Raw genomic sequence first — 27,256 nt, forward strand, 5'->3', positions numbered from 1 at the left:
CACCTGCCTGGCCTAAATGCCTGCTCTCCATCCTTAGGACCTGTAGGTGGCAAGATGGGGGCCTTTTGAGCCAAGAGTGAGAGGAACTCCTCCTTCATGGGCTCCTGCCCTCCAGTCACGGCAAAAGCTTAGCCCACAAAGCAGACAGGCATGGAGGTCAAGTGTACCGGTTTTCATGCCAGTCACCTGGCCCTCATCTCACTTCCTTTACTTATAAGCCCTGAGGCATGTTGCTTAACATCTTTTGGCCTCAATTTCCTCATCTATAAAGTGAAAATAAATAACATCTACTTCCTAAGGACCAAATAATTTAATGCTAAATCAATAAGCAAAATGCTACCTAGTAGGCCCTCAAAAAACGGAAGCATAGTGCTTGCAAGCACTATGAACCTATGAATCCGAATTAAGCATTGCTACAGCCTGGCGGGCCAAGCAGCAGGCTGTGGCAGGCCTGCTGGGGATGCTGGCAAGGGTCCTCTGTCCAACCCTGAATTAATCTCTCATTCTCCAGCAAGAGAGAAAACTGAGACGCAAACTCAGCATGTGCTGAACTGAGTTGCGGAGTGACTACTTAAGTAAGGCAGCACTGCCCCTGCAGACAGCAAGTGAGACCAGGAAAAAGACTCATCAAAAGCGATGTGGTCCCTGATGACTGCAAGGGGAAAACCTAAAGCCTGGGCCCACGCCTATCACTCACAAGCCATGACTTAGCATCGCTCCACATCAGTGGTTCTCAAGCAGAGTGATTTAACTGCCCAGGAGACACTTGGCATTGCCTGCAGAGATCTGTAGTTGTCACACCTCGGGGCAGAGGCCAGGGATGCTGCTAAACATCCTACATGCACAGGACAGCCCCCATGGCACAGAGTTATCCAGCCCAAAATGCCAATGGTGCCAAGGTGAGAACGCCCACTCTGTGCTGAGAAGGTCAGCAAACTGTGTGCCAAGCAGCAGGTCCACCCTTCTGTGTGTGTCGTCTTTGTAGACAGTGAATTGGAGGCCTAAGTTCAGTGACTCACTTGAGGTGGCATAACCAGAAAAAGGTGCGGTCAGAATGGAATCAGCTCTCAGGTCTCAAATTTCAGGCTCTTTCCACTTCACCACACTGACCACCAGGGTGGGAATGAGAGCAGGAGAGAGGGCAGCAGATAAAGGATATTTTAAAAGACATGACACAAGTTGGACACCAAATGTGATATAGAAAACACAGGGAAAGGAGATACGGGGGCTGGGGGAAGTCTGGCACTTAGAAAAGTAGAGCCATAGGAGACTCAGAAAGAGGAGCAGGTTCTGAGGTATATCCAAGTGGAAATACCTAGAAACATGAGACAGAAAACATGAACAGTTAGGGAGGCAAGAGTGGATGCGGGAGAGACTGGTAGGCCACAGGGCATCCCAAGCTGTGGATGGGGTCACTTCACAGGAGGAAAGTAAGGCACACTTCAGAGGCTAAAGTATAACCAGGAAGTGCATGGACCCCCTGCCCTGCCCCAAGGCAGGTAAAGCTGCAGAAGGCAGGGACAACAGAGACAGAGACCAGGCCAGCAATAACAGGCAGGGGCAACCAGCAGCGGGTAGGCGGAGGCCAGACTGCTAGTCTGGAAGCAAAGGCCACATGGATGCTGAGGCCCACGGGCGGATGCTGGGCTCAGCCGTCTGTGTCTTGGCCACCTTGCCACCGAACCCCCAGTTCCTGGGTTTCTGCAGCTCAGGGCTGTGTTGTTTCTCGGGTGGACTGGTTCTGGCAGCCCTAGGAGCAGATGCATCTTTGCACCCTACCTACCTTTTGGTCTCAGCAGCTGAAAGGGCCCCAGGGCCTCCCACTCTCTGAAAAATCCAGCTCAGCCCTGGCCCGGGGAAGGAGGCAGATAAGAAGCCTTCGTGTAGGCAGGGGGTTACAAACAAGGCCTGCTTTCAGGGCTGCCTTCTGGTATTCATATTCCTGTGGGCTGTCCAGTGGGAAGAGTAAGGCACTCAAGTGAAAGAAATGAGAAAGGGCATTACCTCCCTAGGGGCCCCAGGACAGGGATAGGGTACAGGGCTCTGTGGTTAGTAGCTGGTGGTTCCTAGATTTTGATACTGAATTCTCAAAGGAAACCATGAAAAAGATGTGGAACAGTCAGCTGAAGGGGGCTTGGCTCAGATCACACATTTAGACATGCAAATCTCCTCCTTCTCCTCTTCCAGGCAGGCCCAGGGGCCTCCTGAAAATAACGAGAAAGTCCTGAAAATTTAAAGAACTACAAAGAGGATCTCTCTATGGAGATATTTAGTGGGGTGGGGGGGGGGCAGAAGCCAAAGTCACCACTCTGCTATGAAAACTGATCAAATAATTCATCTTAATTACCGCGTAAATTGCTTCTAGTGTTTTGAGGGTAGGCAGTAGCTAAATGGCCTAGAAAGGATATTTAACGCTTTAAAATGTGATTCTTTCCCCCACACCACTGTGTTCAGATTGGAACGGTCTGTATGAGAAGTTAAGGACCATCAGCTGCCAGGAGGAACCAAGGATCTCCACCTCTGGATGCTGGGATTTGGGGAATGTCTGCCCCATGTTCTGGTGCAAATCCGTGTACCACACACCCCCTGCTCACTCCTCCAGCAAACAGCTACACTGTCCTCCGAGTGCTGGGTCCCGGCGGAGGCACCATGCAGACCACAGGAACAAGTGAGACCTGATTCATCGGTCTTGGGGAGGAAAGAAGGGTTTAGAAGTTACAGAGAGACTTGTGTTTGGGTCCTAGCCCTGCCACTGGCTAGCTATGCGACACGTTACTTCAATTTCGCAAGCTTCAGTTTCCTCAGGTGGTAATAGTTAACTTTTAGGGTTTGTTATGGGCTGAATTGTGTGCCCCCCAGTTCAGCTCTAATCCCCAGAATGTGACTGTATTTTGAAGCAGAATCTCTGAAGAGATGATTTACTAAAAATGAGGCTGATAGGGTAGGCCCTGGGCCAACCAGACTGGTGTCCTTATAAGAAGAGGTTGAAACACAGAGACACCGGGGAGGTGAGCGCACCAGGAAAGGCCATATAAGGACATGGGGAGAATGCAGCAGTCTGCAAGCCCAGGAGGGCCTCGGGAGCAACCAGACCTGCCCACACCCTGATCTTGGACTTGAAGGCTCCAGAACTGTGGGACGTACATTTCTGTTGTTGAAGCCACCCAGTCTGTGGTATTCTGTTACAGCGGCCCAAGCAAACTGAAACAGGATTCTTGTGCATATTGAGGGACATCTGTAAAATGGCATGTGCATAGGGGACATTATAAACAGAGGCTGTTATTACTACAGATTCCTGCTCCTGAGGTACTTATAACTGGGTGGGAAAGACCAGAGAAAACAACCAATGAAAGGCAACATGTACTCCCCCTCCAGGGCTACAGTGCACTGGGAAATTCAGAGAGGAGGGCCCTGGCTCAGGGAGGGAGGTTTCATGGGGAGGAAGCATCTGCTTGGGCAGAGACATGGGGAAGCAAATCAGGCATTAGTGACCACATCCGCTGCCCATGTTTGTGCATTTGGGTCATGTGCCAGGTACCGCCAGAATTAAGGGAATTTCTCCCACCTGGATTCATTCAGTCCTCAAAGCAGACACAAAGTCCAGTTATGTATGTGTCTATCATTACTAAGGCAGTTCTCCTTTCTGATGACCCAAACCGGACCACAAGCTACAGATGACCTTAAGGGTGATCGGCGTTGTGTGTGTCCCCCAAATCAGATGCATTTTGGTTTACCTGTAGCCATCTTAGGCTGCTGCTGACCCCCAAACTCACCGGGATACATCCACAGCACTGAATGCATAGGCCGGAACCACTGACTCACAAAGAACAAAAACATGTTTGCTGCAATCCTTGCCACTCCTAGGAATTCCATGAATGTGTATAATATGTAACAACTTGAGGAATTCCAAGAATAGGGAAACATTTTTTAAATCATTTTTGAAGGTCCTATTTACAAACCAAGCATAGAAGATCAACATTTACTTGGGCCTTTCATCTCAAATGTAGGTATCACACACAAAAATATTTGTTTCCACGTCCACAGGGAGTGCATGCAAAATATTTGAGAATTTTATCTAAAGGCTACTAAATGGTTTAACAAAGATTTTTGCACTTAGAGCAAAGTCTAACTAAAAATGTGTAAGTGGATGCAAATGAATGGATTTGCCAACTGACATTCTCAGCAATGGGCACTAGCTTATATTTAAACTTACAGATCTCTAAGCCAACTTGGGGTGCTTCAGCCTGTTGGCTGGCTGACCTCCTTCATCCCAGTTCCAAGTCCCCATTTAAATGAGAGATTCCCAGCCTCCTTGTGCAAAGCCCTGCCCAGTAAGACCCCAAGATGCTGGCGTGTCTCCACTGGGTGCCACCCAGGGTTCTGCTCCCTTGCCACACCCATATCTCCACCAGACCTCTGCACTAAGGCTCACAGCACACAAAGGTCCTTCTGGGTAAGTCCCCACAGCTGTGCGCCAGCCTGGGAGCCATGAGGCCAGCATTCGGGAGGTCTGCTCCAGCTCTGCCTCTCTGGCTCTGTAAGCTACAACAAGTGATTTCCAAGCACCCGTCAAACTCTAGCAATCTGTGAAGGTGAATTTTCCTAAAAGGGATCTGTAGAGAAGTATATGCTTTTTTGAAGATCCCTTCCTTCCAGACTTTTTAGGATTCCTGCAACCATGTTTCAGGCTAGAAGTTTTCCAAAGATGGCCACAACAGTCTCTCCCATCTAATGCTTTTCTGAAATCACCTCATTCCTCCGCTGTTGAGATGGCGGGGGAGGGGGTTCCATTCCCCACCCCCATGCCCCACTTTGACTATGGGTGGGCTTGCCTGTCACCACTCTAATACAATGTGGCAGAACTGACAGTGACAGTTCTGGGCATGAACCCAAACCAACCCAGAAGCAGCCACTTGCTGTTTGTGAGAGCCCTGAGCCAACACATAAGCAGCCCAGGCTTCTTGGAGGAGCCACAGGAAGCAACAGCTTGGCCAGCCAGTCACTTGAGCTTTTGGTGACTCTGGCCCCAGTCACCATCTGACTACAGCCACCTGAGAGATCCTGAAGAACCACCCAGCTGAGCCCAGTCAGCCCACAAAACCAGGAGAGAGAATATGAAATTGTGGTTTTAAGCCTCCACATTTTTTGTGTGCAGTGAAATATACATAAACATAAAATTCATCCTTTTAGTCATTGTTAGTGTTCAGTTCTGTGGCATTAAGTACATTCACACTGTATGTGAACTTTTGCATCTCCAGAACTTCCTCATCTTCCCAAACTAAAACTCTGTACCCATTAAACAGTGCTGTCCATTCCCCCACCCCAATGCCTATTATCCATCGTTCTACTTTCTGTCTTTAGGATTTTGACTGCTCTAGGGACCTCATATAAGTGGAATCATACAATATTGTCCTTTTGTGACTGACTTATTTCACTTAGCATTGTCTTCAAGGTTCATCCATGTTGAAGCATGGGCCAGAACTCCTTTCCTTTTTAAGGCTGAAGAACACTGCTTTGTATGTATATACTACATTGTGTCTGTCCATTCACCTACTGGTGAAAACCTCTCAGTTTTGGAGTGGTTGTCCCACAGCAGCAGATAGTGGGAGTGGGGGCAGTGCAGTCCTGGGACAGCTGAGCAAGGCACCCAGTGAACCTGGCGGAAACATAGAGACACAGGGCACTAACCCCAGTATGTGACTGGCCAGGAATCCATGTTGGATACTCCCAATAGCACTCGTCACAGCAGACTGGGGTCTCCATTTCAGACTGGGAGCAACCCCAGGACAGGGACTGGCAGGATCTTGTAATTGCCCAGGTGTCTTGCCCTGGTGCAGGCTGATAGGCCTAATAAGTGTTTGGTGAGTGAATGACAAATGTACCCTGACACTGATACTGGGTTCTGACTCATCTCAGAGGTTCCTACAGGCTCCTTGGCAGGACAAGAACTGTGCCAAGGAAAGTGCAGGAGAGCAGCTGCTCTGACTAGAAAGGAAGAGGGAGACAGCAGTAAAAGGGTATTTTTCCTGTCAGGCTTCCCAGGAAGCTCAGGTCTCCATCAAACACCCACCCCAACCTAGAAAGCCTACCAGGGGCTTTAGCATCTGGAGGTGAGGAGGTCCCATTAGGAAGGAGGCTCCATTAGGATGGGTGTGTGGGCATCACCCTGAGACAATAGGATGAGGCCTCTTAGGGATAATAAGCCTTGCTCAGCTTGTTGGGCCCAATTCCCAGGGCTCGGGGTGGTAGGACCTCATCTGCCCATTACAGGGGCAAGGGCAGAGCTTGGGGGGCTCCGCCCTTGGCCACTGTATAGGCTGTTGGGTAAAGAAGGGGACTTTACGAGCTGAGGTACACATTCGAGCCCAGGGAGTTTCAGGACAGTGACCTTCCTTCACTGCAGGAGGACCCAGGTTGCTTGCACTATGACCTCAGCCCTCTCACCCACAACCACTTAACCAAGGAAATCCCACCCAGTCTTCCTGCTCCACATAACCAGAGTGCCCGACGCAGGTCAGGATGCACAGAGAACCGATACTAATCCCAAATCTAAGGAGGGGTCTTGTTCCTGGTTGACTCAAAAGATTGAATGACAGCCACACAAATGCCCCCTTGGGGTTTAACAAAGGAAGTTCACATTGCCTTTCAACTCTGTATTTAGGTTTCCCAGCCTCTAAAGATAAAGTGAAACCTTAATTAGTAACTACAAAGATGTTTTTCTCTATTTCTCTTCAAAGCATACACCTCAAAGGTTAAGAACTGCTTACCAAGTGAAAAGAAGTTACAAGCACCAATGGAAACTCAGAAAACATGGATTTTGGATTTGTTCAGCTTCTAAGTAACTATAGTACTTTGAGCAAACCAATAACCTTTTGCTAATCCATTAATTGAGGAAAATACATTGTATTTTCACAGTTTGGTTAGTGAATAAGAATGAATATTTGGTATGAAAAAGAATAAATATGTTAGATGATATAGATATACATATAGTTATACAGATATATATATATATATATACATATATATCTACACACACACACACACACACACACACACACACACACACACACACACAGTCCTCATAAGAAAAATCACAAATGTTAGAGATTTACTTATGTTCAGTAGGTGCTTGCTGATACCTGCTGCATAAATGGCCAAACAAGCCAGATTATAACAGCACGCTCCTCCGGGGAGAGCAGGACTCTCTACACTTCAGAATCCCCAGCTAGTGTATCTAGCAGACCTTCAAAGGCCACTCTCTCCTCAGGAGGCAGAACAAGTCTCAACAACCAGCTCTCTGAGCCTGCACACATCCCTCCCGTCTGGCCTTATATTCTCCCAACCTGATGGAGCCAGCCTGACTTCCACAGGCAGAACCCACCCTCCTGTCCCCACCTCAGCTCCCTGGCCCAGCTCCCACCTCCAAACATGGCATGAGGCTGCTTCTTGGGCCAACTACCAAACCCAGAACCTTACATCAACCCAGAGGGTCTCCACTATCTTTGATACCAGATGGAAGCAACTTATTCCCTTTTCCTGGTTTTCCTGAAGCACAGCCACATGGAAGAGTTGGGAACCAGGAGCCGACATGTCTGCTCAGGGCCTCTTCTACCCCCTACCCCCTCAGGCTCAGACTAACCTGGGACCTTCACCTGCAAAATGAGGCTCACTTGGGCTCTTCCACCTTGAAGGGCTATGGGGAGCATCATATATGGTGATGGACTGGAAAGTTTCTTTGAAAAGTATGCAGTGCTCTGTAAGTTGTTGCTCTTATTAGTTCACTTCAGTATGGTCTCAGACAGTGAGTGTCTAGACGCCAGGACTGATCTCTGGGTAAATTCTTTTGGTACAGTGGATGCACACACAGAAAAAGGTCTGATGCTCTTTGTGACTTCAGTCCTATGAGCAAATGCACTGTGATCTCCAGGGCAGGGGCTGGGACAGAAGTCAGGAAACCCGTTTCTGGCCTCATTGGCTCTGCCAGTAAATTAAGCGCATCACTTAACCTCTCAGGGCATTTTTCTTCATATGCACAATGGAGCTGACAAGCTATCCACATTCCTATTCAACAGGATACTAGGAGGGCAAAGAATCTGAAAAGAAAAACATTGCACAAGTAGAAATGTATTCAGTGGGACATGGAAAGTTGAAAAAGATGAAAAAAATGTAAGGGGGAAAAAATGGGAAAAGAAAAGAGAAAACATATAGGGTGAAATGAGAAGGCAAGGATAGAATGCCATGGATGTTCCCAGTACAAAGAGCATCCTCCAAGCTTCAGTGTCAGTGTCTGGATTAGAAGATTTGCCATACAGACAAAAGTTCCACTCCAGCAGAGAAAAGTGGATGAAAGGAATCTGTCCATCACTTGAGACAGCAAAAGACATACCAGAAGAAGCCAAGGCTAACTGCTGTTTGCTTTCACAGCTCAGCTCAGAGAGAGAAGACAAATGAGGAATTCATAGGTCCACTACCTGTAAAAATTGTGTAATGTCCCTAGAGAGACCCTCGCCAGGCCACCTCCTGGCACAGGATTTTCAATCCAGGGTGCTCCACTTTAAGGGGGACAAAGACTAAAGAGTTCCCAAAGGCTGGTCACCAGGACTGTGGGGTGTGCTGAAATCACATCACAAAAGGAAGGGTTATGAAATATGGAAGTGTTTCCTTTAACAAGATTTAGGGAAAGGGACTGGGGAGGATGGGTAGGAAGGGAGGGATAAGGGTGGGGAAAAAGAAAGGGGGCCTTATGATTAGCATGTATAATGTCGGGGGGGGGGCACAGGGAGGGCTGTGCAACAGAGAAGACAAGTCATTCTACAGCATCTTACTATGCTGATGGACAGTGACTGTAATGGGGTTTGTGAGGGGGGGGACTTGGTGAAAGGGGAAGTATAGTAAACATAATGTTCTTCATGTAATTGTAGATTAATGATAACAAAATGAATAAATAAATTTTAAAAAAAGATTTCAGGAGGACATGGGAAGCATAGGCTGTCTTAGAATCAGAAAAAGACTTTAGACATCATCTAGTCCACCCTTCACAGCTGAGGAAGCTCTAACACATCCCTGCTCAGGAATTACCCAGCTGCTGTGTAAATTCTTCCAGTAACAGAGACCACATTACTTTCTGAGTGAGTTCATCTCATTATCACTTGGACAGGAGTAAACTCTCCTGCTTCCTATTAACCCCAAATAAAGCTCCTCCCGGCTTCCATCTATGCTCTGAAGGGACAAAGACTAAGTCTGTACACTTTCCCCGATCTTCCTGCAGATAACTGGATGAAGCTGCTAGTCCTGGTGGTATGACTGTACGGGGTATTCCCACAGACCTGCCTGAGAGGGGGGCACAATCCCAGTGCACCCCTGCAGCACACTACCAGCCCCCTTTGGCGCTCCTCCCCCAGTTACCTCGGCCAGCTCTGACCCCAGACCGCCATGGGCCATGCTCCCTAGCTCTGTGCTTGCTTTCCAACTAGGTCTTGGCCTCCTGCCTCACTTTGGACAAACTCTGGTCCATCTCCTGGTCTTGGTTCTGCTGCTCTGCCCTGTGCTGAGGGCTTGCCATGAACAAGATTCATAATAAGAACAAAAAATTAGAGTTCCAAATTCCTGCCACTTAATGGAAAACAGCTAGTCATTTGACTTTGTGACTTTTAATGAAGATTAAGCCTAGAATGTTCAATAGGCATTAAATATATTTTCTAGCACCTCATTTGACAGAGAAGGACATAGAGATCCACAGAGGTAAAAGGATTCATTCAGGTGACAGAGCTGACTTTTCAGGCTCACATTCTTTCTAAAGCAGTTAAAAGGTAGTGAGGCTGTCTGTGGCTCTCTTCACGGTATATTTTGGAGTAAATTTTATAGGTTGTGTGATGTGCACTCATTCTTTCCTTGATTCAGTGGGCATTTACTAAGCACCAACTATGTGCTTTACAAATAATCTCCATAAAATTTGAAGTAAGCTTCCCATAGGGATCCATAGTTTGGGGGGTGTGAACACACAGCACATGTGTGTGAATTTATTCTTTCATGCATGCAATTAATTCTTTCATGCATGTACGCATTGATTCAACAATGATACCTGGGCACTCTTAACACTATGCTGCCTATTAGTGAAGGAAACAGCGGTCATAGGCCACTACCCAGAACATTCTCTGTGTAGCAAGGACAATTCTCCAGTTTTGTTAACATGGTAAAACCAAAGGCAGGGTACTGTGGGGACCCAAAGCCAGATGCTTGATCATGATCAGTGAGCGTGATGGTGGTAAGTGTCTGTAGTTACGCTGGAGGGGATGAAGCTGCTAGTCCTGGTGGTCTGACGAGGCTTCAGGAAGGCAGCCTTCTGGGCTGAGTCTTGAAGGCTGACAGGAATTGATGAGGCAGAAGAGACTAGGGAGAGATGAGTGTGTGTGCCGAGGCAGGGAGGCAGGAGAGAGCCTGACTCTGCAGGCAGGAGTCCCTGGCTGCAGCCAGGAGTTAACGTGGGGGATGTGGTGAATGAGGCAGAGAGGAGAGTAAGGTACAGAAGCCCTTCGGTATCATGCTAAGGAGTTTGATTTTTATCCGAAAGGCAACAGGGTTCAGTGAAAGAATTTTAAAAAATGAGCAGATCAGAATTTTAGCAGGAAAGCTAACAGTGGAGGCGCTGAGGCTAGAGGCAGGGAAACCAGGTAAGAGCCTGGGAAACCAGGTAAGAGCCTATGGCAGGAATGCAGGAAAGGAACCAGGGTTGAGCCTGGTGGCTCCTGCCTACACACATTCAGTTTTAAAATCTGAAAGTTTGAAAGTCTGAAATATAAGAAGAGAGACGAGACAGTTTTTCATATACCTCTCTCATGGCACGGGGAAAGTTCCCCAAAGCTTTACAAACTATGTCACCTCCCTCACTCTCCCCAGTGACTCAGAAACAGCAGAGGAGTGATGTCCGCTGTAGCACCACATTCAATCATGATGTGGAGGAGCCTCACACAGAGCAGCTGCTCTGTAAGTGGCTTGCATGAGCCACATATATCAAGAGGGGGTGGGGTGGACGAGTCCTACAAAGTAAGGTTAGGGTCCCAGAAGCAAGGGTAAATCAAGTCCCATTGAGGCAGAAACAAGATAAACAGAAAAGTTCCTGCTCTCCTGGAAAGGAAGAGTTTCTCCACAGGGATGGAGAGACAGCACCTGCCTCAGGTGGTGCTAATTCTGTGCCTCTGTGGCTCTGTCTCCAGAGCTGACACCAGTTGGAGTGGCCCATACAGCACCCTTGTGAGAATCCGGGAAAGGTGTCCCCTCTGGCCAGACAGGCAACAAGCAGACACAAGCATTGGGGTTCACTGCAGGTTCCCACACAGCTAGCCAAAGCCTGGGTGTGCATGTGGATGGGCATGTGTGCGCAGTTAAGCAGGAGCATCTGGTGGGAGGAGGGAATCTGTGGGCGGGGAGGAGGCAGATCCCGACAGGCAGGGGACTGTTTAAAGCTGGGTAAACACCATCACATGTGGTAGAGAGCCATACACACTGGGACTTTATAGTCCCAGATAAATGATAAAGACGATGAGGTCACAGGCCTAACATAATTTCCTTCCTTATGGGGAAAAAATGCTCATTGAGGCAAGTCTGAGCCATCATGGAACTGAAGGATTCTGATATTATCACCCAGTTCTCAGGAAAGCCTGATCACTCCTGTTTCCCAAGATAATTTCTGATTATCAGGAGCACCTGAACACCAGTGTCCTACTTAGAATGACCCCAACAAGGCACCTTCCACTGAAGCCACAACTAGCAGGGGCACCGGGGATTTTCACAAAATTTACGAGGTTCTGCTTCAAGTCACAAACAAGTAACAGGAGGTTCTCAGTTGTAAAGACATAGATTAAAATATTTCTCTATGTTTGTATTAATGCTAAACTGAAGCCAACAAAAACAAGGTTTGTGGCATCAGTTACCATCTTTTATGGCCTCCAAATTGGCCCTGAATATGAGTTACCATGATAAAGCAAAAAAAAAGGGTTCAAAGGGATGAACAGAGGCCTCGTTTCCAAACTTCTGTGCCATGACTGTTTTTGATTAGATTCTTCATGCTGCTTCATGAAACTCTTGGCTTGGCTCTGCAATGGAAAAGCTATTTTTGTTTGGAAAAACTATCCAAGCCACAGATATTTATATGCAGGCACATCCATAATTCCAATTATGTTTTGTTTCCTCTATTTAAGAATAGTCATAGCTATCATTATTATTATTTCTGATAAGAGACTTGCAAGAAGCTCTGGGCCAAGTACAGATTCCACAGTGCCCTGATAAATTGCTCCACAGAGCAGGAATTGCTGTAAAATATGATTTTACATCTTATGAAATCCTCAAGGAATACCTTCAGTTCTTCCACCCACTAGAGCGGCCTCTTCTTTGTCAATTCCCTACCCCCAACTACCCCTCAGTTGCTTAAGGTCTTCATGACCCCCCTGAGAAAACTAGTCCCAGAAGTGGTTCTGTTATTTACTCTTCATATATTCTTTCTGGGGTCTTTGCATGTGAAATGTTATCTTCAATAATGGAATGAAGGGTTTTTACCTTCTTAAAGGACAAGAGCACAAGCAAATAAAGCAAAGAGTTATTTCTGGTTAAGAGGACCACGGTTCTTAAATAAAACATCATTATTCTATAGAAAGATCAAGTAGTAGGCTGGGAGGGCTACTAATAGCTGGCACAATCCAAAGTGTTAAGGAAATTCATCCAAGAGAAATCTAAACTGATTACCAAGAAAACATGAGCTATTAGGAGGTATACCTGTGGCCTCCCCACAGAAGTCTCTCTGATTAGAACCTTCTGAAGCACAATTTTGGTTCAAAAGAAACAGAGTGGGGGAGGGAAGTTGATGGGAGGAGACTAACATTTTGGGCATTAACATATACACAATACTTGGTGGTCCATTTTATTTCCTGTTACCATACTTAATCTTCAGAAAAACTTTTTGAGGTAGATTTTATTATTACTAATTCATTTTTTATTAGTCTTAGATATGTTATATAACTTCCCAAGACCACTGCTATGAGCTGAATGTTGTGTCCCCCCAAAATTCATAGGTTGAAATCCTAACCCCCAAGGTGATGGTATTAGGAGGTGGGGGATTGGGAGGAGATGAAGTTATGAGGATGGAACCCTCATGATGGGATTAATGGCCTTAAGAGAGGCGAGAGAACTAGCTCACCCCTTCCGTGTGTGAGCACACAGAGAAGGGGACCATCTGCAACCCAAAAGAGGGTCCTCACCAGAACCATGCCAGCACCCTCAGTAGTGGTGGACTGGACTTTAAGTCTTCAGAACTGTGAGAAATCGATTTTTGTTGTGCATCAGCCACCTAATCTGTGCTACTTTGTTATAGAAGCCTGAACACACTGAAAGAGCCACATACCTAGTTACTGGCAAAGCTTGGATTCAAACCCAGATTTGCCTGATTTCAAGGTCCTTTTCTTTCCATTACCACATGGGACTGATGTGAGGCCCAGAGGAGAAGACCAAGGATGTTTGCTGATTTGGTTTCCTTAAAAGAATATGGTTTGTTGAGAAAGTATGGGAAAGATATGTTTCTATAGATTTCTTTAAACATTATACACAGTCTCACAGGTATTGAACAACATTCCCAGAGATGCTGTCAGCCACAAATAGAGCATCAATCAGTGTAAACTTCTCTACACTGTTCAAGTAAACATACACTTGCAGAGAGAGAACCTCACCTCCACGACCCAATGGAACAGGAACCTGTTTTCCTTTCAACATAATGTGAGTTAGGATGCTGGCTGATCTTGGGAAGATTTTAATCTACTACAGAGAACTGAAAGACAGCACTTGGGGACTGGAACAGTATATTTGGGAAATTCAGATCTCTTCTGGGCTGAAAGCATGTGGTCAGAGAATAAGACACCACACCAGGGAGGCACAGTCTCCTGTGGTGGCAGTGTTAACACATAGTACTTTCAGGGCTCTTCTCTGTTGTATTCACTCAGCAGCAGTGTATTTCACATCCAGGGATTGATGTATATGCATTTATTTACTTGTATTCTACTTTACACATAACAAAATAACACATATCTAAATCTAAACCTTAAAAGTAGTAGTTAAAAACCTCAGTCAATATGATCTATTAGGGTTGACAAGAAATTATCCTTGTTAATCCAAACTCTTAAAAACACTGAATAAAAATATAACAAAAAATGTATTAAAAACATAGAAATCTCCTGGTATCAAATCTCCCGGTATCAAAAATAAAGAGGGAAATCAAAGTTAGATAAAAGAGTGGGAGCTGAAGCCAAGGGGTTCATGGCACTATCCAGAACAGTTAGAGGACTGGATGGCTGGAGGCTGAGATTTTAATGACTGTCATGCAGTGACGGGAGTCCAGGTGATGGCCACCTTGTGCCAGGAGCTCTTAGTGAAGCACTTACATAAGCTGCATGTTACAAAGGACTGATTTATAGGTGAAATAGGTCTAAAGGAACATCATTTGCCAACCTGAGGAAACCACACAAAAGCCTGTCATCTGCTGTGGAGAAAAGCAGAAAACGAATGACTTAAAAATTTTTGAAGCCCAGGCTTATACCACAATGCGAGAACAGGGTTTAAATGTATACAACCAGATCTTACAGGAACTATGTGCCAAGAAATTCACAAAAAGGGTAAGTTAGAATGGGTAAAACCCAAAGAGCAACAGCAGAAGAAATGTGAAATTGCTTCATTAGGATGTAGAAATGATTCTATGGAAAAAAACTCCTGATGAAAATATAGAGCACAAGAGGGAATGACTCATCAGAAATAAAGTCAAAAGTGGAGATAGTAAGGAAACAAAAGTATGTTTAAAATGTTGAAAGAGATACAAAAAGGACTAGAAATTGTAAGGCAAAGAGACCATTTAAAAAAAAAAGAATGGGCAGATTCAAGTACCAATGCAGAAATGCTAGAAATAAAAAATTTAGACATTAAATTAAAAAAATAAGCTAATGGATGTTTTGAACAGTAAAACTAAATGCAGTTGAAGAAAAACATAAAAACTGGAAAACAGAACTGAAAAAATCACTCAGAATACAGTTGACAGATAAAGAGATATATAGTAAGAAAGAGAAGTCTAAGTGAAGACACAGAAGATAATATGAGAAGGTGACTGGATGTTCCAGAAGGAGAAAACAGAATATGAGGAACTCAGTATAAGGGTAGGGGCTTTTTTTATCTTTTATGTTTATTCCTATAGCTCTAACACCTAGAAGAATTTCTGACACATGGTAAGTCCTGGATAATTATTTTAAAATAAATTTGTAGAGAAAACAACTGAGAAACGTTTAGATCCGAAAACTGAGATACATCTTCAGATTAAAGAAACAGACTGAATTCCAAGATATATAAAAATAGACTCTACGTGGACACATAAGACAGAGCACAAAAGACAAAAAAATCAGACAGAAATCTCCAAGAGAGAAAATGGATTATCTACAAGAGAATAACAAACTGAAAGAGATTTCTCATAAGGAACAATTGAGACAAGAAGATGGAATCATGTTACAAAGGGCTGAGGGAAAACATCTATCCAGCATTCTACATCTTGATAAATTATCTTTTATGGGTGACATACATTCATTTTCAAAACAAAACAAAACCAAAATACCCACAAGACTGGATACTACAACTCAAAAACTCTCACTGAAAAAATTATCAATATGAAGAAAATTAACACAGAAGGGATATGTAAGGCAACAAGGAATTGGTAAATTTAAATAAATTTTGACTGTAAAAAGAAAGAAAGTAGAAATAACAAAAATAATGACTAATTGCAGAGATAGGAAGGACTATACACAATGTGGGACTAAACCACTAGACAACAATAATAATTTCACAGTAAAAAGTATTGAGAGGCAATAAGCTATTTTCTTTCTTCCCTGTTGCATGGAAAATCCTTGGCCTACCCATGGTGACATTCCACGAAACATGTAAGTGAGGTGAACAGGAGCCTGGGAGCTCTCCCTGTGTCTCCCTAGCCATCACACTTCCCTGACAAGGCCAAGAACAATGGAAGCTCCTATTAGCAGAACTCTGAAGACATAATTTGCTTGATGTACCTTAAAAATCCTGCCTTCTACCAGAACTGCTCCAGAATCCCATGGAGCTCCTGGAACACCACACTGGCTGGAAAGCTCCAAGAAATTCTGGATACTTCTTGTGGGAGCAGAGGGCTCCCAAGAGATGATAAGCTAACTCTAGCTACATCTGGAGTAATTTCAAAGGACTTCCAAAGAGAAGTGACCATAGGAGATGGAAGACAGAGGCATTTCATAATTAATCAAAATATCAGTTCTCCCCAAGGTACAAAATACTTTCCCTTTCCTTTTCTTATTTTTCTTATGATTAAAATAGTAATAATATATGTGCAGGGAAATGGTAGTCAGTAACAACTGACATGCATAGACTTTGGCCACTGACCTGAATTCAAGATTTGATTCTAGCATGCAGCGGCCATGCAATCTTGGCAAGTAACCCTTCTGATTCCAGTTTCTGAATCTTATATCATGAGAATAATAACAAATACTTACCTCAAAGAGTTTTAAATGAAATACCATTTGTAAATGTTTCATACTCAATAAATGTTAGCTAATACTATATTTGAAAAAGTTGAGAAATAGACATAAGCACAAAGAAAGACAAAAGCACTTATAATCCCACCATCCATTTCAATGCATATAATTTCATATGCATAATTTGCTTTTAAAATTTCATACTTTGCTTTTAAAATTTAACACCATACCCTAAGCTTATCCTATGTAATTCAATATTCTTGTACTATATGATTTTAAAAGGCCACATTGTATTCCTTTAGGTTATTTTCTTCCTTAATGACCCTTGCTCACCTTCCGTCTTTGCAGGGTCCACACTTCATGGATTTCTAACTCATATGACCCATTCAGATGATAAATGGCTGCTGTCTATTGGCTAATTGGGGATGCAGCCTTCATCTCACCATCCAGATCACCTGCTCCTTGGGTCAGAGGAACCTTATTGGCCTTTGTCCCAACTCCAGCATCTGGGATTGCCGAGAAAGCCCTCCTGACTGATGGCGAACCACCCAGTTTAACAATATTCCATGAGGTAGTGCAAAGGCTGAACAAGGCAGAAAGGGATCTCTTTCCAAACAGTATAAGGTTGACTTCTAGGATATTAAATACACTATTAAAAATTCTAAGCAAGAGGAAGAGACTGAAGATTTTTATCTGAGTGCATTATTTTTCTAAGCAACAGGGCCAAACAAACTCAAAACTGAAAAGCTTTCTATTTGAATGGAGGTCGCAATAATTACTTATCAATGATATTTTGAGAGTAAAACCTTACTAATTCATACTAGTGGGGAACTATCAAACTGAATCAGTGAAGAAAACGAATTACATCCTTTAAAAAACAGACTCCTTTATTTCCAATGAAATCTACTTTTTAAAAAATATTATTCCACATAGTTCAATACCTTGACCTGTTTTGACAGATTTTTCAAAACCTGATCTAATACATTTGTTACAACCACATTTAGTGTTCATACAGAAATGGGAATGGCTAAAATTCTTGAGAAGTGCATTCTCCCTAAAAACAATACAAGTTCAACACCCCCTGCAAGCCTGCTCACACAGCTCTCCTTAGAGCTTTTTCTTCCTAGGTCATGTGGAAGCAAACCCCAGCTCAGGCTGTCCCCTTCCCCATTCCTCGCTTCCTGCTGCTCCAGTTCTGAGTAAGTGGCAAAGGCTTGCAATATAAACCCAGATCAATCCTTAAAAAAGAAAACCCTCCAAATTCCAAGCTTGTTCTGCCCAGACCCATCTGAGAATTAACATTCTCCTTTTAAGCACCCAGAGAACTAAGCCTGTCATGGAAACACTGATTCAACCATAATGAGAGCTGACATAAAACCACACAAATGAACTAAACACTCTCCCACCCAATCAGAGTAAAGCTGAGGGAACAGCTTCAGGATTAAAATAAGTGTGGCTGCTTTTTCTTTGTGATCCTGCTCATTTTAGCCTCTTCCATTGCCTTGTTTTCACAACCCCTGTTTATGAGAAAGTGGGATGGGAGAGTTGGGAGAGAGATGGAGGAGCTGCAGGAAGGGGAGAGAATGCAGAGTATGCTAGCTGGGGAATGCCAACAAACACTGTGGTTTGTGTCAAATTAAACATCTAGCCCCGGAGGAGGCCATAAGAGCCTGTCTGGGGGTAGTCTGAAAACAAGCTATACAGAATTCCCATCTCCCATTAAAACAGTTAAGTGTGGAATGAAGTCTTAACTTTCCAAAGATCAGGTTCTGCACATTTTTAGCAAGCATTCTTTTTATTTACCTTCTTTTATTTTATTACTTTTTCCAGGCTTTTTTTTTTCAGAGTTAGGTTAATTACATGAAGTATTATTACTGGAAGTAAGCATAGTTAGAGAGGTTTTTAATAAAAGAAGCCAGACCAACAGAAATAGTAAAACACTAAGGAGGAATATATTTAATTTCCCCTTGGACTCACAAGGTCCAGTTGTGGTGTGGGCCCAGGGATCCAACACCAAAGCCCCACGAACGGCATTCCTGCAAGAAATGTTTGGGCAAGTGTGGAGGCCGCTGAGGCCGAGGCCCCTTGGCTTGGGCCGCCACCTTCTAGCGCTGGAAGGGACACCGGCCTGGAGACACCAGCTGTAGCTGGAGCCTGGCATACACAAGCCTCTCCTGAAAGGGGGCTGGGGGAAGCGGGAAACGGCAGCCTCAACAGCAGGAGCCAGGGATGACCTGGAAGGCTTGAGTTCTGGAGGTGAGGGGGATCCAGAGCCCCAGGGGGAGGGACTGAGGACGGGCGCTGGTGACCCAGGTCGGGAGGCAGGGAGTGCGCAGGGGTTTGTTGGAGCCGCGGACCCCGCCTTCAAACCTGAGTCTAGGAGGTTTTTTTGCTGAGTTTTCCTTCTCTTTAGAGCCGGACCAAGGTCCCAGCAGCCCGGGGTCGGGGGGCGGAGGGGAAGGCCCTGGGCACCCCTGGGGGCAAGGAAGGAGGGTGGAGGGAGACGTGGTACCGCGCGCCGCGCGCCTAGCGAGCCCAGGGGGATGTCCGCGACCCGGGAGCGTCCGAACTCCTGCGCGCAAACTTTCCCAGCCAACTGGGGGTGGCCCCATCCACGAGAGGGGGCTCCCCATGCCTCCCCGTCTGTTCCCTGGGGCTGGTCACTCACACTGCTGGGGCTCCGCCGCCGGCCGCCGTCCACACCGGAGGAGCAGGAATAGGAAGAGGAGGGGGAGGGCCCTGGGCCCCAGTGGAGGGGCGGGGCGGGGGCGGCCACTCCGCAGGCACTCTGGTGCCCCTGCCCCACCCCCTGCTCTGCCCCTGCCGGAGCTCCAGTTCTCTCCTTTCCTCTCTGGGTCTCCCCCAACGTCTTTCTGGTGTCCGGTTCTCCATCCTTTTCCCTCTGACACATCTTTCCTGAGTCTCCAGCTCCCAGGACCGGGAGAGTGCTCCCTCCAGCAAAAGTGGGGTATATGACCTTTGCTGCCCTTTGAAACAGAGGGCTGGAACCCTTGGCAGGTCTGAGGCCAATCTGCCCTCCCTAGAACCTTGTGGTCATCTCTGGGTGGTGGGGTATTTGGAGGGAAGGGGGCAGGGCATTGTGGCAGTGCTTTCCATGTTGCTTCATTGGCTTTTTGTTGTTCTCTTTTGTGATTACAACTAAAACATTATTTTTGAAGCCTCCATTCAGTGCCTCCTCTTTTCCCTTCAGGTGGGACCAGCCAGCCTTGATCACAAGCTAAGATGGAACTTCATCTTCCTAGGTCAGTCCGGGGGAACACGGGATGTCTTTGAAGAGCCAAACTGTGTGGATGGAGCAGGAGGGAAGATTTACAGGTGCCTCCTGTGTGCTGCCTGTCGAGTACAGAAGAGAGGAAGGGAAGTCGTCCTCCCAGGAGAGGTGACAAGAGTGGCTTCTAGTCCCTGCTCCATCACCTGCTAGCAGGTGACTCTGGGCAAGTTGTTTGGCATCTCAGCCTCTTCCCCAAGTTGGGCTTCCTCATTAGGAGCTAGTCAGAATGAAATGGAGAAGATTTGCTGGTGCCTATTCCCCTGGAGGGCACCCAATCCCACTGTGGGAGGTTTCAACTGGGTTTGAACAGACTCATGGGAAGAAAACAGGGTATTCTGGGCCCTAGGTTATGGTGCTTTGAAGGCTGGCAAGACTGGAAGGCTTAGGGTAGGTGGGAAATGTTTGGATGGGAAGGTGGTACTGGACATAAAGCAGAAAATAGAAAATCCATTAAAGTTTTTAAGCGAAGATGTATTTTGATTCTAGTGGTGTCCTATTCACTTTTGTATTCCCAGAGCCTGGCGTACAGTAAGCACGTTAATCCTTGTGGACTCAAAATGACAACTGAGGAATACTGATTTAACAGTCGGAAAGCTGGACTATCTGGGAAGAGAGGCCTTGGTGAACATCTCAACTGGAAGTGCCATACCTGATGATAGGAAGGAAATGAGCTTGAACACTTCTTGGCATTTGCATAGCAATGTGATTCTTTTAAATGCTCTTTCAGGTGTAGTCTTGTTTCTGATCTGGGCGTTCCTTGGTGAAATGGAAGAGATGTTCAGTACCCTATTCAGCCAGCAGCCAGTGTTAAGAATCTGCACTGAGGGTTATGAGGAAGGAGACCGACATTCAGAGAGGGCACATAGTGCCTGAAGTCACACAGCATCCTTTTCAGGATATTCTTCTCAGATAAAATTTCTAATTGTGTTTATGCTTGTGACACCCTAAACAAACAGAAAAAGGCACCAGGTCCTCCTCACTTCCTCATTCCTCCAGCTACCATCCCAGTGGTGGTCAAGGGTTGAGGAAGGGCAAGAGGGAGCCTGGAGCACAGGGAGAAAACTGACTGGTAACTTTGCAGACTCTTCTATGGAACTAGACAGGGACTGGGCCTGAGCCAGCTTTCAGGTAAGAAGCAGCTGAGAAAGGTGCAGAGTAAGCAGGACACAGGAAGAGGGAAGTAGAGAAAAGGAAGAAAAAGGCATTTTGGCTGAAGCTCCAAACTGAACCTACTATGTCTTGTGTCCAGCCACTGGACCTTCAAGGGAGGCCAGCCCATCTCAGAAAATGACACAGGTAACAACTAGAGAAAAGAGTCATACAGGAAACAACAATACACCTGACAAATAGCAATCATTGTGTTTAAATAGAGTTCTGAGTACACCTGTTTAAATCTATCATCCTTGCATAAGCAGTATGGCCTTCATTAGTAGGTAACCCACCTAGTGAAATAAATCTCTTTTGGACACTTTGACACTTCTGCAAAGCAAATAGAGCCATAATTTTCTAAAGACCAAATACATCTGGATGAAAACCAATGTATCTTTTGCAAGGGTCAGTTCCTCCCCATTCTGTGTGAATCGGTGTTTCCCAAAGGTTGCCACTTAAATCAATGCAGATTTATTTCTTATGACTCCACCACGTATTTCCAGAGGACTCTTCTGGCAATGCCCCTTTGTATCAAAATCTGGTTATAACAGCTCAGCCTGGCCTCAGTAAGTTATCACTGCTATCCACTGCCAGCTGTGACCTCATTTTACTCCAGCACCTGTTTTATTCTTTGCTCTACAATTAGTAGACTTCAGACTGTATCGTTCTCCTTTTTATTAGCAGGTTTCCCTTTTCTGGCAGCCTTTTCACAAAAACCATTTAGAACTTCCACACTGTTTACCACAAGGCATCCCCAAAGTGTCTGTAGAAATGACCTGGTAGATTAACTTGGAATTCTTCAGAACTCCAATCAGCTGAAGCTGTCCAGATCAATTAACATATATTCAAAGTTTGCAAAAATGCCTGATTTCAAAGGTTGGGAAAAGTAAGGATTTCAGATTTAGGACAAGCTTAGCCATAATTCTTGATAAGAACATTCCCTCTCTAAAATTTTATAACAATTCTCTGTATTGTAATATTCATTCAAGATAGAGTGAGAGGGCTTTTGGAAAACGACCCTTAAAAAAATATTACCCAGTAGATGGTTTCCACAAACGTGAAAGTGAAACAGGAAAAAAAAAATCACTATTTTAGGTACCTGATACATTCTGGCATGATATTTGAAAAACATGCTGTTTTAAAAGAAATTTTTCCATGAGGAAACCTGAATACTCTGGATAGAAATTTCCAGAGATAAATAAAAAGCCCACATCTTCACAAGGAATGCTAACTGAAGTCAATGATATTTAGGGGGATGATCACTTAATTCCGAATGGCCCAAGATTGGCCATCCTTTTTACTGTAGATGCGACACACTTTGTTAGACATGGCTTGACCTACATTTGGCTGGTGCCTCAGCCTGCTCCCTAAAATATATCCAATTGATATTTGTGAACACCTACTATGTACAAGACATTTCCAGTAGGCACTGTGGGGCAGTTAAGTATAAGGCTGGTTCCTGCCTCACAGCATCTGTCACCACTCCAAAGGCAGCATACATGAAAATAACTATATGAGATATGTTGACAGTTTAATACCACAACTGGTCTCAAGAAATACAGGAAAGCTGAAGAGAGGAAGAATATTCATTAGCATCTGAGCAAAATGTGACATTTGTTAGTGAACTGAACAGTGTGGTTTCTATTCCTGGACCTATGAGGTGTCACCATTCAGCTATTCCGCTGGTGTTCAGGGTGCGGTGGGGTTGAGTTCAGAGATCATTAAAGCTCTTAGTAAAACAAACACAAAGTTTCTCCCTGAGGGAGGTGCCTTTGAGCCCCTACATCCACAAACAATAGCCTCCAGCATATTTCCAGGTAGGAGTCAATTCTTCTAATCCTAGCCTTACGAAAAGTTATTATAATGTTCTACAACTTTTTCTTCTAAAGATTTGGAAAAGCTATAATGGGTTTTCCTGCTCTAGAGCTTTGATTGTCAGTTAATTTCCTAATTTGGAGCTAATTACTAAACTGCTTAAAAACTTAAAGCACAGGCAATTGTCTACTGACAAGCTTTCCATTTATCACCATAGTGTCTCAGAACATGGCCCTTAGCCAAGAACAGAGGCTGCCTTTTCTACCACAGAACAGACTACTCCTTGTCAGTGTGTCTCTGCCAAATGGTTTCTTGGCCATCATTATCCAACTTGCTATCTTCATAAGTTAAAGTTATATAGGAATTTGAAGTCTTTTAAAGAGCTGGGAGAAACTTTCAGAGTTAATGCTACATAAAGCAAAACTATAAACCACATATTTTTCCGTCTGGGGATTTTTACTATAAAAGCAGCTTAATTCATGGACATTTGGAGAAAGCCTTGTGTTCCAACTTTCTTTGGTGGCTTCCTTAGCTAATTGGTTCTTCATTTTACTTATTTTTTTTCTCTCATTTTTGGAAATAGTGCAGCCCAGTTTTTGTTTTGTTTTATTCTAATGGATAATGAAGTTGGACAGTGGTCATGCTGTTAAGAAGTATCTGTTAGCTTAACTGTGAGTTAGGTTCTTACCAAAAGTAATGGAAAATGCAGTTTTATCAGCTTTGAAAAGTGAGCAGTATCTCTGGTAACAGGATAATGGAGGTGATATTTTTAAATGATATAAAAAGACATATGCTATTTATCAGTTTCTCAAGCTATGTCTGGAGGGTCCTTTCCTAGCTCAGGCCTGCTATGGAACATGTGAACAGTGCCCCAGAGAGCTGTGCAACCAGCTAACCAACACCACCCCCAAGCTTACTATTTAAAGAGCCACTTTTACCTCATTTGGTATTTCTTGTAACATAATTCCAGTTTTTACTAAAAATACATATTTCATATATGCATGGAAAAAGAGTAGGAATAAACAAAAATGTTAACAGCTGAATCACTACAAAAAGAGATGTATGTTTTTGATGCTTTTCCTCATTTTCAATAAAGATCATATAGTATATAATCAGGAGAAAGTAGGACATGTCATTTCAGTAAGTTCTGAAAATCCCACCTTCTCCAGGAAGCAATACATGACTGAAAGTTTTTTGGTTTCTTTTTCTTTTTATGCTTTCACTCCAATGTGGACTTTGGGCAACTATCTGAGTCCCTGCTCTGTGCCTAGACTGAGAATTACCTCTCACCATTCATTTTCCAGGCCATAAGTTGCCTCAATGGAATAAGCAAGTCTTTTGAGAAGTGGGCTGCGACAGCAAGTAAAGGGGTAGAGAAGTCACTGGAAAGGCTTGTGAAGTTGAGAGGGGGCTATTTAGGAGACTCTTGATGCTCAGCCTGGTGAGGAAGGGAGATCCCCAGAAAGCAGCAATACCACAGGCCTAGAGATCAACCAACATAGCCTGCAGGCCTGAAGGACTCTGGGAGAGACTTCTTGAAGATTCCGTTGGCTGAACACCCCATTGAATTTGACCACACTGAGTTATACACCTGGGAGAAAATGTGGGAACAAATTAGTGATCTAAAGTAGCATAGAAAACATAGTAAATAATTTCTTTAAGACAGTTATGACCTACAGGGAAAACAAACAGCTATACAGGAAAGAAAAAGTAATCATAGTACATTACATAACTCAGCTACCAACAGCACTTGAATAATCACAATAAATTATATACTAAATACTGACCTAACCAAAATGTTGATGAAATTAGTTTGAAGAGCAGACAGAAAAAGAAAGTGTATATTAGTAGTGGGGAAGGGAGGCAGATGAAACAGAAGCAAATGTTCATCTTCAACTGTGAAATCAATTTACAATGCCTAACAGGCAAAGCAAAAGTTACCATGCTATTTGGAAATACGGAGATAGGTACCAAAACAGGGAGTGAAAGTGGTTTACTCTAGGGAGCGTGAAATGGGGTTGGGGAGGACCAGAGGACTGTTTTTGTTTGTTTTGCTTTGTTTTTTTCTTTGTAATAACCATTTAGAACAGCTCGATTCTAAGTTAATAACTTTGGTAAAAATACATTTAGTTTTTTACAAATTACAGCCTTCACGAATTCTCTCTCACTTGCTGCCTTGAGACAATCCCAAGGCAGAATGGACAACATATGACAGTTTGTTATTAGGCATTAATGTGATCACTCTGTGGTTTCACCAGTGGGCTACAAGCTCTCAAGAGGGCAGCCAGCATGTCTGTTTTGCTTATCACAGTCTCCCCAGCACTGAGCACACGGCAGGCACCCAACACTTGTGGAATGAATGATGAAATGGGTTAAGACAGATGTAGAAGTCACTGCTGAACACCTTTACAAAAGAATGCATAAGTGAAGCATTTACAGGTGAAATGACATGCCTGTGAATTGCCTTAAAATACTCCAGGAAAAAAAAGAAGTTTGGGAAAAAGATACAAGATTTACAAAGTGCTCATAATAAAAGAAGGGGAGATATTGGTTATATTAATTGCTCTACTTTGGTGTATGTTAGAAAATTCCTTTTAAAAAAGAGAAGTAATCACAAAATTTGTTTAGAAAGGGGATTAGAAGAAAGGGGCAGCAGCATGGCATAAATATATTAAATTCAGAGTTTGGCAGTTAGGAAGGTTTGTCTAACAGGGAATAAATATGTAAATAAAAATGAAGGGTCAAAGAAGAAATAAAGCATGTTAAAGGCAAACATTGTGCGAGGACCATTAGCCCAAAACACTAACTAAAAGCTGTTTGAAAGAAAAGGGAAAGTTGAATGAAGTGCTGGAGTTTTTCTTGTAGCCTCCAAATACACAGCACCTGCAGAACTAGAAGGAACAGTCTCCAGCTGAAGAGGTCATAGTACAGCAGTGAGGAATCCAGGCTCTGCAATCAGACTAGCCTGGATTTGAATCCTAGCCTGTGTACCAGCTTTGTGGCTGCAGACAAGTTGCTTAGCCCTGCCAAGCCATAGTTTTCTATCTGTAAAAGGGGAATAGCTATAGTGCCAATGAGATACAGTTATTGGAAGTTTAAATGAAATAATGCACATCAAGTTTTGCCCATGCATGGCTTAGGGTAAATGGTTAACAAACTGTGCTTGTTATATGCGTTCGGAAAAGATTCTGCCAAGAGAGCAAAGATTTTAGCAGTTACGTAAGAAAAGGCACAGTTTTGCCAGGGAACCAATGCACCTTCCACAGTTCTGCCCTGAGCTTCAGCCCTTGGAAACCTGCCAGGACTCACGACCCTTAGAGAATGGCCAAATGGTCAGGCAGTCCACAAGTACTGCCTATGGGTCTGTGGGGCCAGACAACATGCAGGGCAGCAGGAGTGTGCTGGTCTGACAGATGGTCTTGCCAATGGGTTTCAGCCCCAGGCAAGTTTGCTATGGATTCAGTGTGACCAAAGAAATTGACAGCAAAACGTTCTTTGAGGTGAAAGGGTTTATTACCCAGCTTGTTCTCCGGTGGTAGGTTGAGCACTAGCATCTCTGCCTCCACCCAGAGCACTGGGCCGAGCTCTCTATATAGCACAATAATAGCTTATTGCCTAAAGATGTGGAAGTGGCAACCCAGCAACAGGCCAGTTACATCATCAGGTGGTTTAAGTTCAGTGAGGATCCTGGCCATAGGAACCCCAACCTTCCCACACTCCACCCCTGCAGGATTCTCGCCTTACCATCTACATGCTTTCAATCTTCCTCAATGGTCCCTGTGCGAGAAAGCTGGAGCACTGTAACCAGATTCCACAACAGCAACAGAGGATAACAACTTAGAGATAATAAAAAAGTAAGATACAGCAAGATTTTGATACAAAAATTATAATAATCCTCAAACCAGAGGAAGTTCCCAATACAAAGACTTTAGGGGTGATAGGACATGTTTTAATGTCACCAACATAGGCAAATCTTGTCCATCAGGTAGGATGCATGCAAGAGAGTGGTCCTATGATAGGACTGTAGCAGGAAGGGGGTCCCTTCCAGGTCTAGTATACCATACTTTTACTCCTTTCCCCGTGGGGGTTACTGAAGTGTCTACATATAGTGCTACTGGAGGTGCATGCACTGGCCACAATGATAAAACAAAACTCCCCGGTAAGATGCTCCTACCTTCTGGCCGTTCAGGATATACTACTGTGACCGTTGGGGGCCACTCTGCTGTTATTCCAGAAATACACAGGAAGCCAGCTTCCAGGCTTTGCCCCCAAGGTGCCAGGAGAGCCAGCCATCGTTGGTCCATAAGTCAAAAGGTCCAAGGCCACGTCCACTCAATGAAGTCTCCGGGGTTCAGTGCAGTTGGTGCTGGCAGCAAGATGATATTTTGGTGGCCAAACCTCAGCTTCAGTGATTCTCCCTTGGTTTGTACTTGCAGTTGTATAGGGGAGGCAGCCATATTAA

At 44.4% G+C, this 27,256-nt stretch overlaps 1 protein-coding gene and 1 long non-coding RNA gene across 4 annotated transcripts in view; one reads left to right on the forward strand and one right to left on the reverse strand.

Annotated features, from left to right (window-relative positions):
• Positions 1-19,253, reverse strand: part of STON1 (stonin 1) — a 59,479-nt gene extending 40,226 nt beyond the window's left edge. For 2 of the 3 annotated variants that reach the window (XR_012121442.1, XM_073213409.1), the window contains exon 1: positions 18,516-18,579. The gene's annotated coding sequence lies outside the window, so the exon portion shown is untranslated. Of the gene's footprint in view, positions 1-18,515; positions 18,580-19,206 lie in introns of those variants that run through there. The other variant, XM_073213416.1, reaches the window with a different exon arrangement.
• LOC118973558 (uncharacterized) lies at positions 18,662-24,722 on the forward strand. Its single transcript, XR_012121467.1, has 3 exons — positions 18,662-18,794; positions 19,750-19,801; positions 20,348-24,722. It is a non-coding gene; the product is annotated as an uncharacterized lncRNA (long non-coding RNA).
• Positions 24,723-27,256: the final 2,534 nt, after the last annotated feature.

Source organism: Manis javanica, chromosome 1 (assembly GCF_040802235.1).
Source record: "Manis javanica isolate MJ-LG chromosome 1, MJ_LKY, whole genome shotgun sequence".
NCBI lineage: Eukaryota > Metazoa > Chordata > Mammalia > Pholidota > Manidae > Manis > Manis javanica.